General features: G+C 40.7%; 1 pseudogene; it reads left to right on the top strand.

Moving 5' to 3' along the window:
- Nucleotides 1–267: 267 nt before the first annotated feature.
- LOC107792723 (peroxidase 40-like) lies at nucleotides 268–3,395 on the top strand (annotated as a pseudogene).
- Nucleotides 3,396–14,432: the final 11,037 nt, after the last annotated feature.

Here is a 14,432-nt window from a genome sequence, read left to right as displayed (position 1 = left end):
TACACCTTTATGAATATTCTCTCCTAGTGACAAGCGGAATAGTTGTGTTCGGCGAACATTTCCGTCTTGGATTCCACGTGTCCTTCCTTTAGGTGACAACGTGTCATATTATATTTTTTCCTATACAATCTTATTGACATTCAATCAATTATTCCTAAATAAAAATTAGTTGGGGTCAATATCTTCTGAAAGCTGCATCTAGAAAAAGTTGTAGTCACTCATATAGTAGTCCAATTAAGATTATGATACGGCCAAAGGTCACAATCATATAGAAGCTCTTCTACTTGAATTATGCCTAGAATAAAGTATCATACCGATGTCACTTTAGCTCCCATATTTCTATCAGAAGATCTGAAAAATCATTCAGATTAAATCATAAAACATGAATTATAAAGAGCGACTTTGTAAATTGGGTTCTAAAAGCAAAAGAACTCTGATGAATCAAGCAACGCCAAAAATTTAACAGTGAAGTCTAATAGCTGATAAGAGAGACAAGGAAATAATCACAGAGTTGTCCAAATGTCTCACAGAGCCATGATTACCATATGCCGATGTTCTATTAATCAGCTTCTATAGAAGACAAAGTATGATGTAAAGAGGTAATTAATGTTGTAATTCTATGAGTAATTTTTGTTTTATGACAAGTATGAGTAATTTGTGTTTGAATGTTACAAGGACAGGTAATGAAATTCCCTAATAAAAGAAACCAGAAATCACCCAAAGAAATTTGACCCAAAATTGATGCTATTAAATGCAATGAAAGATGAAATAAGAAAACATGTATCAGCTAGTGAATTCATGCACTAACAACAACATTCAAGCATATATCACAGATCTATGAATTGGTTCTAGTAATATGACAATAGCACGAAATGGTCATGACATTATTCAGTTTCCCAAGAAATGGAAGGAAACAGATGGTGTAAGCCATTTATAGTATTCCACAACATTTTATTATACCTCATGTGTTTCTCCTAATTCCAACCTAACAAGACATATTTTTGCAGGAACAAATATAAGTCAAAGAATTGGCTTGCTTCCTTATGCAACAATTGACCACCATACACAGAGGATGCACATTTATCAAATGTTCAGTATCCTTCGATGCAAGTAATCTAGTAATTAACCAGAATTCATTAAAAAAACAAACCATTAATCTTATATTTTCCTCGTGTAAATAAGTTGGTATTAGGTGGGTTGTTATACACCATGGGACTTCTCATATAATGTTCATATTCCAATTTAACTCATTAGACTTAAGACTATGTATTTTTCTCAACTGCTCTCTCTTTTTTGTTTGTGTCTCTTACTAGCAGTGAGCAATTTCTCTATTTAAGGCCTCAACTTTCACTATCACCTTATTAACTTAACAATCATAACTTGCCATAAAAATTTTAATCATCAAGACACACCCGTAAAAGGAATAAAATAGCTTCCTTCTACTTAGCTTCTTTATGCATAATGGTACTGAGTTTTTCAGTAACATTTGCAAATGGAAATAGTGTTCCCAAGAAATCCAAGGAAACATGCATTGATGATGTAACCATCGTGTTAAGTTTTGGTTTGTACCAAAACAACTGCCCAGAAGCTGGAGCTATCATATATTCATGGGTGGAAAGAGCAGTGTCTCAAGACCCCATAATGGCTGCTTCTTTGCTTCATCTTTATTTCCACGACTGCTTTGTTAATGCAAGTCCACTTTTTCTTTTTTTTTTTCTTTTTATTTGCATAGTAGTACATTTTATGTTAAATAATACTCCATATGTAAAAGTTGTTGAGCCCGTGTTGGTCTAGCGAAAGGCCCAATGGCCTAATCCTATTCTCTTTTGGTTTTCATTCTTATTCGGAATTAAATTCGGTGTTTATTCCTATTTAGAGTTGGTTTTGGCTTTAAGAGAAAGCACCACTCATTATCTATAAATAGGATAACCTTGGAGAATTGTTCCATGCTCATTGGTACAAGTATTTGAAAGACTTAAGCACATAAGAGTAGTTTTTGAGAGAGCATTCATCAAGAGAGAAGAGAGAAGAAAAGTATTCATTTTGCTGTAGATTTTTATTCCGACCATCCAACTTCAAATTACGTTCTCTTATTCTTTAACCGTTGGATTAGGCTGAAAATTTGATTAAATGTTCATAACATCTTGGTCTTTGGTTTGAACAGTGGAGATTGAATTTAGAGGCCCGTAGCATCTGATTTAGAGCCCCGAATAGCAGCTCTAGTTTTGTGGCTTCTCCTCTTTCTTCAATTGATTTGTCGTTGTTGTTATTGCTATTGTTGCTATTGTTACTCCGTGTTTGGCACTTGTTGTGTAGCCAATTTGGAGAAATTTTGTAACCCTCTTATTGTTATAGTGGAGCTTTTTGGATCTTTGTGATCCCGTGAGTTTTACCTTCGATTTGAAGGATTTTTCGCGTTAAAATTTGGTGTTCTTTATCTTCTTTATTTTCGGGTTTGCCTCTGCCTCAATATAACAGAAGCATTTCAGGGATGTGATGCTTCAGCACTGCTGCACGATACCCTTAATTTTACTGGAAAGAAAATACTTGCTCCAAACTTTAACTCATTGAGGGGTTTTGAAGTGATTGATTCCATCAAAGGTGATTTAGAATTGGCTTGTCCCCAAACTATATCTTTTGCAAATATTCTTGCTATTGCTACTAGAGATTCTGTTGTTATGATATTATATTATTCTTTATACTACTAACAAATAAGGAATTCAGAACTTTTTCAATAATGTATGCAACTCCAATATAATTATTACAGTCAGGAGGTTGGGGGTGGGAAGTGCAAATGGGGAGAAAGGATAGCTTAACAGCTAGCAAAAAAGCAGCAAATAACAACATTCCTGGACGAAACTCTAATTTTGCCACCCTTATTTACAACTTTCAAAACCTTGGTCTTTCTCATCAAGATATGGTCATTCTCTCTGGTAAACTTAATTTGAAGGGTTAGATGATATTATATTGGTTTAACTTATCGCGGTCTAAAAAATGTAAGGCTAATTAATATTTGTTATATTGAAGGTGAAAATACAATTGGTAGGACTAGATGCTCAACATTTAGTTACATGCTAAATGGAGGAGCAATTCAGATATGAATTTGGATTTCTTGCAGTTACTGTAGCAACTGTGTTCAGTTTCTGATACTAACACAACACTAGCAAATATTGATGACATAACACCATCAACATTCAACAATCAATACTATGTTAACCTTCTCTCAGGAAAAGGGTTGCTTGTTTCAGACCAGGTCTTAGCAACTGGAAATGACAATACTAGAGAAATAGTGCAAACTTATGTGGATGATCCATTTGTTTTTTTTTTTTGTTGAGGATTTTAAAAACTCGATGCTCAAAATGGGAAGCTTGGCACCACTGAGACATCGTAAATAGTTAAATGTTTGATTATTAGGAATGGATTGAATGGGACTAGCCTATCCCTTATTCATATCCTTTTTTCTCTATTTATTTTTGACACTTGGTTGGCAGGGTCAGGCCCTTTCTCACAGGGCGAACTAATCCTGGACCCCAGCATCTGTAGAAGAAAGGGAAAACTCAATCATGAAACTTAATTTCCAAGCGGAAGGATGAGAAAAAAAATCCACTATGGCAAAAAATATTTCCTTCTTTTTTAGTAAGGGTGTCAGCCGCAAGTATGAGGGGACATTCCCCAGAGAAAGTAGGACAAGTTACTTAAAAACTTCAACTGAAACAACTGGTGAAATCTGTGTTAACTGTAGGGTTGTTAATCAATTTAATTCTTAAGACTCCTTAAAAACTATTATTATTTGATCGTATATGAACTAAAAGTAGTTGGTTGGCCCTACCTACAATGGCCAAATTTGTACTATTGATATCAGGTCGCCTAACGTGATCTCTACATATGTTATGTGTGCTTTTTCCATTTAAACACTATTTTGATTTAATTTTGCAGTAGGTTGATGAATAGTTAAATGACTATTTAATAGCCCCCAAAGACACTTCTATATATATATATATATATAAAGAAGGCAATAAGAAAGTGAGGTAGCACCTCTCTTAAGCCAAGAAACGTATTTATCTTTTTCTCCTTTTTTCTCCTTTTTCATCATTTTTTTCATTTATCTTATATTAAAAATCCTATCTTCATAACTCACACCTCTTTATTTTCATAACCTGTACTTTTAATGATCATAATAACTTCCCTGCTTTTCATATCCATGACCCCTCAATGTTTAATGTATAAGTTTATGACAATTTATTGTAGTATTCCTACATATGTACCTATATAAAGACTTCTATACAAGGACAAATATCATGCTTTGAACAAAGATATTGAGGTCCATCCATGCTTCTTCTTTTGAATGATAAAATACAATTTTTCCGTTACTAAATTATTTTTGATGAATCAAACTTACTTTGACACCTCACTCATGTCTATAAAAGTTTTCACCTTAACATTGTTGATTATTACGGCTTGACTGGGGATATAGTTGAAAACTTGAAGGACACTTTTGAACTATGAATCATCCAAAGGTAACAATTTACTCCATTCTATATAATAGGTTGAGTATTAGATATGTTTAACATTTATTTGAGGAACCTTTATATGTTTTCTGCAGATCATAGAGGATGATATTGTATAGTTTGAAGAAAATTATAGAAGATTCGAGTCAAAGAGAAAAGATTTGATTGATTTATACAAGAGGTTTAAGAGTGAAATAAAGAGGTAGGAGCACACAGACAGTTCAAATTGTCTCTTTCCTTTTTAATTCTTTAATTTCTAGGTTGCCGCCTAATGAACATTCTTTCTACGTACTCTTTTGCTCCATAATTTACTTTAAGCCCAAGTTAGATTCACACAACCACAGAGTTATTCTAGATGAGGTTATAGTTCCAAGTAGAGTTTAGCTGATGGCGTTTCTTATTCAAATTCTTTGTTCTTGACGTTGCCAATCATATAAAGTATTTTATGGAGATCCAACTTATGTAGATACATTATCAGATTTTAGGACAACTTAAAAAAATACAATTTCTCTATGATGTCATTACAACTACAAGGGGGGAATATATGTGTCTATTTATCTAAGGCAAAATACCTTAAAGCCCCTGTCACGACCCCAGTTCGCCATCCGTGAACTGTCGTAACGGCACCTAGTCTCTACAACTATGTAAGCCTAACCATTTGCGGAAAAATGAAACGAAAGATAAAAACCAACTAAAACTGCAGAATAAAGCATTAATGGAACGTTTAAGAAGTCGCTCGGCATATACAATAAAACTCTCAAACTGAAATAACTCCCAAAATTCGGAATCTCATGAAATCATAAGCTAAGGATATTACATAGTGTTCTAACTCCAGAATATCTAAATCAAAGTGAATACAAAAGGGCTATAACTACTAGAGAGAATGGAAAGGGACTCCTCGGTCTGCGAACGCGGTAGATATACCTCAAAGTCTCTGGAGAATCGCCTCGCCTCAAGGATGATAGGGCTGAGCCGAAGAACCTGGATCTGCACATGAAAAACATGCGCAGAAAGGGCATGAGTATACCACAGCGGTACTGAGTAAGTGTCAAGCCTAACCTCGGTCGAGTAGTGACGAGAAAAGTCAAAGACCTACTGAATATAGATGAAAAACGAGGTAAAACAGTATAGAATATGGCAGTATAATTAAATATTAACAGTATGAAGTGAGAAAGGATAATAAGAATAACAACAACTATAACAGAGACAAAATAATACCAGAAGGAATACAGCTCATCACAGAGATAACAACCGGGGATCTCTCAGTATCCTGAGGATCTCTTAGTATCCTCAATATGTGTGTTGGGGATCTCTCGGTATCCCGAGGATCTCTTAGTATCCTTAATATATGTGTTGGGGATCTCTCGGTATCCCGAGGATATCTTAGTATCCTCAATATACGTGATAGGGATCTCTCGGTATCCCGTACTATAGTCCAAATCAATATATGTGCAGGGGATCTCCCGGAATACAAATCCGTAATCCCAAAGTAAACACATAGCAGCAACACGAAGAATACTCAATTCAATTCAAATTTTCATACCAAGGTAAAACAGGTATTTCTAACCTAGCATGCTGCACACAATTCAATTAAGGCAGTTTGAGCAAGTAAAGCAATTAAGTCAATTAGACATGCTTCCCTAAGCTAACAACAGGCTTACATTGCAAGTAGTATAGACAGGAAAAAGAAACATAGTTAAGGTTAATTAATGAAAATAGGATTTTCAACAATTAGCACAAGTACGCACTCGTCACCTCACGTACTAGGCATTTCAAATATCAACAATACCAAATCCTAAGGGGAGTTCCCTCACACAAGGTTAGGCAAGCCACTTACCTCGAACCGGTTCAAAATCAACCTGAAACCACGCTCTTGCCACGAGTACTCGACTCCAAATGGCCCAAATATATTCAAATCAATTGCATAATGTAAATATAACTTCAATTTTCCACTAATTAATTCTAAGCTAATACGCAAAATTAGGAAAAATGACCAAAATGCCCCTCGGGCCCACATCTCGGAATCAGGTAAAAGTTATGGATTATGAACCCTCATTTACTCACAATTCTAACCATACCAAAATTATCCAAATCCAATGTCAAATCCCCAATCAAAACTCAAAAATTAGGTCTAAGAACATTTTCCAAATTTTTCCCTAATTTCTCACCCCAAATCCGAAATTAGATGATGAATTCATGTTTAGATTAATGGGTTATAAGCAAAAAGGAGTTAGGAATCACTACCCAATCGATATCTCTGAAAATCCCTCAAAATCTCGCTCAAATTCGAGCTCCCAAGCTCTAGTTTTGATAAAAAAAATGGCTAAACCCTCGACTTTGAAATTTTATATTCTGCCCAGGCAAATCCTTAATCGCGATCGCGGAAAGTCCCACGCGATCGCGAAGAGCAATATCATTGACCCCCAAATTAACCCTACTCGAATGCAGCAATACCTACGCGATCGCAATGTTGTACTGCTTAGCTCTACGCGATCGCAGTTGACCTCACACGATCGCGAAGAGCAACTTCGAAATCCTCGGCTGCCTCACTTCTTCCTCTTCGCGAACGCGGCGTAGCCCATACGTTCGCGATTCAACTCCTACTATTACTACTCGTTTGCACTCCCCTTCCCGCGATCGCGTAGAACAAAATCCCCTCCTCCTCATCCAAGCCTTCGCGATCACGAGCCTCCTCACGTGATCGCGATGAAGAAAAGTCTGCAACAAAACCAGCAAAAATCTAATCCTTCTCCAAGTCCAAAAATGGTCCGTTGAGCATCCGAAACACACACGAGGCCCCCGGGACCTCAACCAAACATGCCAACCAATCCTAAAACATCATTCAAACTTGTTCCAACCTTTAGAACGCTCAAAACAACATCAAAACACCAATTTAACATCTGATTCAAGCCTAAGAACTCCAAAAACTCTCAAATTACGCTTTTGATCAAAAACTCTATCAAACCTCGTCCGAATGATCTGAAATTTTGCAAGCACGTCATATTCAACACTACGGAGCTACTCCAATTTTCGGAATTCCATTCGGGCCCTGATATCAAAATCTCACTATTGATCCGGAAACTTCAAAAATTAAACTTTCGGCATTTCAAGCCTAAATAAGCTACGGAGTCCAAATTTTAAATCTTAAGCTCTCTTTTAGGGACTAAGTATCCCAAAACTCTCCGAAGCTCAAAACCAAACATCCCGGCAAATCAAAATAGCAGAAACAGACACAGGGAAAGTAATTAATAGGGGATCGGGTCATTAATTCTTAAAACGACTGGCCTGATCGTTACATCTTCCTACACTTAAACATCCGTTCATCCTCGAACGAGCATAAAGACATACCTGAAGTAGTGAAAAGATGAGGGGAACGGTTGTGCATATCCTGCTCGGTCTCCCAGGTCGCCTTCTCGACCAGCTGACCCCGCCACTAAACCTTCACTGATGCAATGTTCTTTGACCTCAGCTTTTGAACATGCCTGTCCAATATCGCCACTGGCTCCTGAACATAAGATAGATCCTTATCCAACTGGACTAAACTGAAATCCAACACGTGCGACGGATCACCGTGATACTTCCTGAGCATCGAAATATGAAACACCGGATGACTTCCTGCCAAGCTGGGAGGTAAGGCAAGCTCATAAGCAACCTCCCAAACACGCCGCAATATCTCAAAAGGGCCAATAAACCTAGGACTCAACTTCCCTTTCTTCCCAAATCTCATAACGCCCTTCATAGGCGAAACTCGAAGCAGAACTCGCTCTCCAACCATATAGGAAACATCACAAACCTTCCAGTCCGCATAACTCTTTTGTCTGGACTGGGCTGTACGGAGTCTATCCTGAATCACTTTAACCTTCTCCAAAGTATCCTGAACCAAGTCTGTGCCCAATAATCTAGCCTCACTCGGCTTAAACCAACCTACTGGGGATCTACACCGCCTATAATATAAAGACTCATACGGTGCCATCTGAATGTTGGACTAATAGATGTTGTTGTAGGCAAACTCCGCCAGTGGCAAGAACTGATCCCAAGAACCTCCAAACTCCATCACACACGCATAGAGCATATCCTCAAGAATCTGAATAGTACGCTCGGACTGTCTGTCTGCCTGGGGGTGAAATGATGTGCTCAACTCCGCCCGAGTACCTAACTCATGTTGTACGGCCTTCCAGAACTGTGATGTGAAATGAGTACCTCTGTCTGAAATGATGGAAACTGGAATACCATGCAGACGAACAATCTCCCGGATATAAATCTCTGTCAACCGCTCCGAAGAATAAGTAGTACATATAGGAATGAAGTGTACGGACTTGGTCAGCCGATCCATAATCACCCAAATGGCATCGAACTTCTTCAAAGTCTGTGGGAGTCCAACTACGAAGTCCATGGTGATCCTCTCCCACTTCCACTCCGGAATCTCTATCTGCTGAAGCAACCTACCCGGTCTCTGATGCTCATAATTTACCTGCTGACAATTGAGGCACCGAGCGACAAACCTAACTATATCTTTCTTCATCTGCCTCCGCCAATAGTGTTGTGTCAAATCCTGGTACATCTTCGCGGCACCCGGATGGATGGAATACCGCGACTATGGGCCTCCTCTAGAATCAGCTCCCGAAACCCATCAACATTGGGTACACATACCCGACCCTGCATCCTCAATACCCCGTCATCACCAATAGTCATATCTCTAGCATCACCGTGCAGAACCTTGTCCTTGAGGACAAGCAAATGAGGGTCATCATACTGACGCTCCTGATACGATCAAATAAGGAAGACCGAAAAACCACGCAAGCTAGAACCCGACTGGGCTCCGAAAGATCCAATATCACAAAATGGTTGTCTAAGGCCTGAATATCCATTGCCATGGGCCTCTCCACTATTGGTAAATAAGCCAGACTCTCCGCTCGGCGACTCAAAGTATCGGCCACCACATTGGCCATGCCCGGGTGATACAAAATAGTGATATCATAGTCCTTCAGCAACTCTAACCACCTTCTCTGGTGCAAATTAAGATCCTTTTGCTTGAACAGGTGCTGCAAGCTCCGGTGGTCAGTATAAAACTCACAAGGAACACCGTATAAATAATGACGCCAGATCTTCAAGGCGTGAATGATAGCAGCTAACTCGAGATCATGGACAGGATAATTCTTCTCATGTACCTTCAGTTGTCTGGACGCGTAGGCAATCACCCTACCGTCCTGCATCAATACCGCTCCAAATCCAATCCTCGAGGCATCACAATAGACAGTATAGGACCCCGAACCTGTAGGCAATATCAAAACTGGGGTTGTAGTCAAAGCTGTCTTGAGCTTCTGGAAGCTTGCCTCACACTCTTCCGTCCACTGGAACGGAGCATCCTTCTGGGTCAGCCTGGCCATAGGTGCTGCAATAGATGAAAAACCCTCAACAAATTGACGGTAATAACCCGCCAAGCCAAGAAACCTGCGGATCTCTATAGCTGAGGATGGTCTAGATCAACTCTGCACTGCCTCCACTTTCTTCAGATCCACCCGTATACCCTCACTCGATACCACATGACCCAAGAAAGCCACAAAATCCAACCAAAACTCATATTTCAAGAACTTTGCATATAACTTATTTTCCCTCAAAGTCTGAAGCATTGTCCTCAGGTGTTGCTCATGCTCTTCCCGACTCCAGGAGTATACCAGAATATCATCAATAAAAACAATGACGAACGAGTCAAGATATCGCCGAAACACACTGTGCATCAAATGCATGAAGGCTGCTGGGGCATTGGTCAGCCCAAATGACATAACAAGGAACTCATAATGACCATATCGAGTCCTGAAAGCAGTCTTCGGGATATTTGGCTCCCGAATCTTCAACTGATGGTAACCTGAACACAAGTCAATCTTAGAAAACACTCGTGCACCCTGCAGCTGGTCAAATAAAACATCAATACGAGGTAAAGGGTAACGGTTCTTCACTATAACTTTGTTCAACGGGCGATAATCAATGCACATACGCATAGAACCATCCTTTTTCTTCACAAACAAGATAGGAGCACCCTAAGGTGATACACTGGGCCTAATGAAACCCTTATCAAGCAATTCCTGTAACTGATCCTTCAACTCAGGAGGGGCCATACGATACGGAGGAATAGAAATGGGCTAAGTGTTCAGCAACAGATCAATGCCAAAATCAATATCTCTGTCGGGTGGCATACCCGGAAGATCAGCTAGAAACACATCAGGGAAGTCTCGTACTACTGGGACTGAATCAACTGTAGGGGTATAAATACTGACATCTCTCACATAAGCTAGATACGCGTCACACCCCTTCTCAACCATACATTGAGCCTTAAGGAATGAAATAACTCTACTGGAAGTATGATCTAAGGTACCCCTCCACTCTACTCACGATACACCTGGCATAGCTAGCGTCACGGTTTTGGCGTGACAATCAAGAATAGTATAATAGGGCAACAACCAGTCCATGCTCAAGATAACATCGAAATCTACCATGCTGAGCAATAACAAATCGTCTCTGGTCTCAAAACCACTAAGAGTAATCAAACACGACCGATAAATGCAGTCCACAACAAGAGAATCTCCCACAGGAGTAGAAACATAAATAGGGGAACTTAAAGAATCCCGAGATACGCCCAACTACAAGGCAAAATAAGAGGATACATAAGAATAAGTGGAGCCTAGATCGAATAAAACCGATGCATCTCTATGACAATACTTGTAATGATAGAATTTGAGGCAACAGCCTCGGTACGGGCAGGAAGGGCATAATATCTAGCCTGTCCTCCCCCTCTAGGGTGACCTCTACCTCCCCGACCTCCACCACTAGCTGGTTGGGAACTGGTGCTGGAACCATAGCCTGGGAACTTTGCGGGGCACATTGTGGTTGAGAATTCTGTGGAGGTGCACTCCTCCTAAGTCTAGGGCAATCCTTCACCACATGGCGTGTGTCACCACACTCAAAAAAAGCTTTGGGAGGACGTGGCGGCTTTGCTGGATCGGGCCAGGTCGACTGGACTGACCTCTGAAAGTACCCCGCGTAGGAGGCGCACTAGATACTGGAGGTGCATAATAAGGCTCCTGGGGCCTAGGAGGAGATGGAATACCACTGGCTGCTAGAAGAGATGAATGAATGGGGTGACTCATATAACCCCTACCATGACGAACAACACCTGGAGCATGGGCACCAGAATAATGTCCCAACTCTCGAGACCTCTTGGCCTCCCTCTCCTCTCTGTCCTGAGTATGCATACCCTCTATCCTCCTAGCAATGCTCACCACCTGCTGATAAGAAATATCCATCTCCAACTCACGAGCCATGCTAGACCTGATGCTGGGAATAAGCCCCTCAATAAACCTGTGAACCCTCTCGCGAACAGTAGAAACTAAGGCTGGGGCATGTCTAGCCAAGCTAGTGTAACGGACAGCATACTCCGAGACAGTCATAGTACCCTGGCGCAAATGCTCAAACTCTGTGTGCCATGCATCCCTGAGGCTCTGAAGAACATACTCTCTCAGGAACATATCTGAAAACTGAGTCCAAGTTAGGGAAGCTGCCTCATCCACTATCAAACTCATAGGTACGCCACCACTCATAGGCGGCTCCTCGAAGCTTGAAGGTAGTGAAGAAAACCCCGCTCGATCTTGATATACCCATGGTATAAAGGATACGATAGCACTAATCTAGAAATCCCAGAGCATCATCTGATGCTAGACGACTGAATACATGAGGCTTGTACTTCTTGAACCTCTCAAGCCTCAGCTGCTCATCTTCGGAAGTCGCTGCCCTGTCCTCAAGCTGATCTAGGATTGCAGGTTGTACATGAATAATTTCTAGGACCTGATCAACATGCACTCGCTGCTCAGGAGTGCGGGCGGTGGGAGTCTGTGCACCTCCACTGGCCTGAGATGTGGCTGCAGCAAGGGGAAGCAACTCTGCCTAAACCAGAGTGGTGTACATGCTCATGAACTATGCAAGAGTTTCCTGGAGAGCTAGAGTGGTAGTAGTAGTAGACGTATCAGGCGCCTGGGCTCCGGTTGGAACTACTGGTGGCTTTCGATGGCAGCTTGCGCGGGTGCTCTGGCTGCACCACGGGCGCGTCCTCGGCCTCTACTCCGGCCCCGACCTCTGACGGCTCAAGTAGGGGGCGCGGGTGCCTGATCATCTCTGGTAGCACGTGTCCTCACCATCCGTGAGAGAATAGAAGATAGAAGTTTAGAATTATGATATCAAAAATCTCGCACGACAAAGAAATCAAATGAAGTGGAATTTTCCTAACAGTTACATAGCCTCTCGAAGATAAGTACAGACGTCTCCGTACCAATCCGTGAGACTCTAATAAACTGGCTTGTGATTCATGACTCCTATGAACCTAGAGTTTTGATACTAACTTGTCACGAGCCCAGTTCATCCTCCCTGAACTGTCGTGATGGCACCTAGTCTCTGGGACTAGGTAAGCCTAACCATTTGCGGAAAAAGGAGACGAAAGATAAAAACCAACTAAAACTGTAGAATAAAGCATAAATGGAATGTTTAAGATGTCGCTCGGCATATACAATAAAACTCTCAAAGTGAAATAACTCCAAAACTCTCTGGGGGATAAATACAGATGTCTCCATACCGATCCCTCAGACTCTACTAAGCTTGTCTGTGAATTGTGAGACCTATGTAACCTAGAGCTCTGATACCAACTTGTCACGACCTGGATTTCCCACCCTCGGGAGTCGTGATGGCGCCTACAAGTGAAAGCTAGGCAAGCCAACCAACTGAACTATTCACCTTGTTTCCATTTTTTAATCCGATAACAGTTAAGAGCCAACAATTAGATAACAACAAAATTGAATAAGTGGAAGGTTGTATTGTAAAGTTTTAATAATACTGCTAATACCAATCCATAACAATCTACCCAAGACTAGTGTCACAACTTCACAGACTATCTAGGAGTACTACAAATAAAATTCTGAAAGAAATAAATACAACACTGTCTCAGGAAATACATAAAAGAAACAGGAATAGTAGATAGAAGAAGATGCCAAGGCCTGCGGACGCCTGCAGGACTACCTCGGGTCGCCTGATGAACAAGAAACAGCAATCTCACTGCAGTCCAAAGTCTACAGCACTGGGATCTGCACAAAAGAGTGCAGAGTGTAGTATCAGCACAACCGACCCCATGTGCTGGTAAGTGCCTAGTCTAACCGAGATAGTGACGAGGCTAGGACCAGACTACCAAATAAACTTGTGCAGTTAAATCATATACAGCGGAAATAGAAGTAGATAATTACAACTAAAGTTGGGCGGGGGAAACATGCTACGGGGAGTATCAGATAACAACAGAACAACAGTAGAGAAAGGTAAGGAATGCCATAAATCAATTACCAGCAAAGATAAGGAAATAAGAAGAACAAGTACACATGTAATATTGTTGCAGGCGTGCAATTCGCTCCCATTTTATATATTACCGTTGTAGGAGTGCAACCCATCCCATTTCATAGATTTCCGTTGCAGGCGTGCAACCCGCTCCCATTTCATATATCAACACCACTCATAAAAGAATCCCGGCAAGGAAACAACAGCATAATAACAACATCCCGGCAAGGAAACAATAATATCACAACAAACATCCCAGCAAGGGAACAATAATACCACAATAACATCCTGGCAAGGGAACAATAATGATAATCCTCATGTGAAGCATAATAAACCACAACAGAGTCATAACGATTACAATACAAAACTCACGAGCATGCTTGACACCGACGTATAGATATTTGTCACCATGCCTATACGCCGCACTCCACACTTAGCACATAGCAGATAAGACACAACTCCTAATCACTCGAGGTAAGGTTAGACCAAACACTTACCTCGATGTCACGAACACAATTCAAGCATCAACTATCGCTTTACCTCTTGATTCTACCACCA

The sequence above is a fragment of the Nicotiana tabacum genome, chromosome 22 (genome assembly GCF_000715075.1).
Source record: "Nicotiana tabacum cultivar K326 chromosome 22, ASM71507v2, whole genome shotgun sequence".
In the NCBI taxonomy this organism is placed as follows: domain Eukaryota; kingdom Viridiplantae; phylum Streptophyta; class Magnoliopsida; order Solanales; family Solanaceae; genus Nicotiana; species Nicotiana tabacum.
Note: the sequence above shows the minus strand (reverse complement) of the source record. Positions and strands in the feature narration are given on the sequence as shown.